Source organism: Syngnathus scovelli, chromosome 19 (genome assembly GCF_024217435.2).
Source record: "Syngnathus scovelli strain Florida chromosome 19, RoL_Ssco_1.2, whole genome shotgun sequence".
Taxonomy (NCBI): Eukaryota; Metazoa; Chordata; class Actinopteri; order Syngnathiformes; family Syngnathidae; genus Syngnathus; species Syngnathus scovelli.
This window is the reverse complement of record NC_090865.1, coordinates 11,039,624-11,041,499: the sequence shown is the minus strand read 5'-3', so window position 1 is coordinate 11,041,499 and position 1,876 is coordinate 11,039,624. Positions and strand designations below refer to the sequence as shown.

Genomic DNA, 1,876 nt, shown 5'->3' with positions numbered 1-1,876 from the left:
AATTGATTAGGGGTGCCCAAACTTTTGCATATGACTGTATATGACCAAAGATTTGAGGTCCAACCGAGACTGGAACTGAGATCACTGGATTCAGACTCTAGAGTGCTCATGGAACCCTCAGGTGTAGGGAAGCATACGATTTCATGGGGCAGCCCACAAGCTGCTGCCATCTGTAAATTTTTCCCAGCTAAATGACAAATTATTTGAGGTCCCACCGAGACTTGAACTCGGATCACTGGCTTCAGAGTCCAGAGTGCTCACCATTACACCATAGAACCCTAGCAGTGGCAGAAGGAGGAGCATAATTTTTCTGAGCACAATGCACTAGCGCTCATTTTACGAAAGTGACAAAAGTAGTGGAGGCAGGGCTCACACACTCATAGGGCTGTACACAAAGTACTGAATTGGAATTTTCAATTTTTTTTTTCCATGTAAATGACTACATTCTACCGTGGCACCATTGAGAGCGTCCTTACCAGTTGCATCGCTGTCTGGGGTGGTAACTGCACTGAACAGAACTTGAAGGCCCTGCAGCGCATAGTGAATACGGCTGATAAGATTATTGGTGCTTCGCTCCCCTCCCTGAAGGACATTTACACCTCCCATCTCACCCGCAAGGCAACCTCGATTGCGAGAGATGTGAGTCACCCGGCTCACTCTTTGTTTGACCTTCTGCCCTCTGGGAAGAGGTACAGGAGCCTGCGCTCCCGCACCACCAGACTCGCCAACAGCTTCTTTCTCCAGGCTGTTAGGGCCCTGAACTCGCTACCCCCTTCTGCGTAGCGTGCGGCACTGTTGCGCTATTTTCTGGAATGTCTGCTGTACGCGCACTTGCTCCTTTTTTTTTGCTCCTCTTATTTATTTATTTATTTGTTGTTATTTATTCATTATTTATTCGGGACGTTTTTGTTATACTTGTTTACTTGTTTGTCTGTTGTGGGCCATGTCTTGTCACCGTGGGATAGGGGGGAACGAAATTTCGGTTTCTTTGTGTGTCTTTGGCATGTGAAGAAATTGACAATAAAGCTGACTTTGACTTTGACTTTGACAAATTGGAAGTTCCACCAAGACTTGAACTTGTATTGCTAGATTCAGAGTGCTCACAATCACAGCATGCAAACATTGATTGATTGATTGATTGATTGATTGATTGATTGATTGATTGATTGATTGATTGATTGAACATTTATTGATCCGGGGGTGGGGAAATTCAGGCCCCAGCAGAACCCATACCACAGAGCGGGTACACAAAAGACACACAGATGGCATGAGCGCAACTCAATAGGCTCTCATAAGGCACCGTACAACGGCGCCACAAAGACATCACAGCAAACCAAAGCAAAAAGACAAAGGAAAAAATGTAACAGTTGCCAACTAGCACCCCTCAATATTAGAGAACACCCCAAAACACACAAAATACACTCCACGGGGTCCATAAACAGGTGAAAGGGCAGTCCAGTTCAACGGCGCTCAAAGGACCGTGGTTGTGAATCGGTGAAAACATCACAAAACAGGCACCCTGGGCACCCAGTCGGGGCACGTGCAGATGGTCACCACGGGGCTTGCAAGGCTGCGAGGCCAAGGCGAGGGACCCGTCAGCACCAGCCGGATAAGCAGGAAGCCGGTCTCGACCGATTACACGGTAATCCAGAAGAGCATTAGCTTTAAAACCATCCAAGATCTAAAGTAAGTTCCACCAGTTGACATTGTAACTTGGAGAACATGTGATTACTTTATCAAATACTATATGACCAAATATTTGAGGTCCCACTGAAACTTAAAACTCGGATCACTGGATTCAGAGTCCAGAGTGCTAACCATTACACCATGGAATAGACACACACACGCACACACACGCATGAACACACAGGCACAC

The 1,876-nt window shown here is 46.4% G+C and overlaps 1 non-coding gene across 1 annotated transcript; it reads right to left on the bottom strand.

Annotated features, from left to right (window-relative positions):
• Positions 1-206: 206 nt before the first annotated feature.
• Positions 207-278, bottom strand: trnaq-cug (transfer RNA glutamine (anticodon CUG)). The gene has a single exon. It is a non-coding gene; the product is annotated as a tRNA-Gln (tRNA).
• Positions 279-1,876: the final 1,598 nt, after the last annotated feature.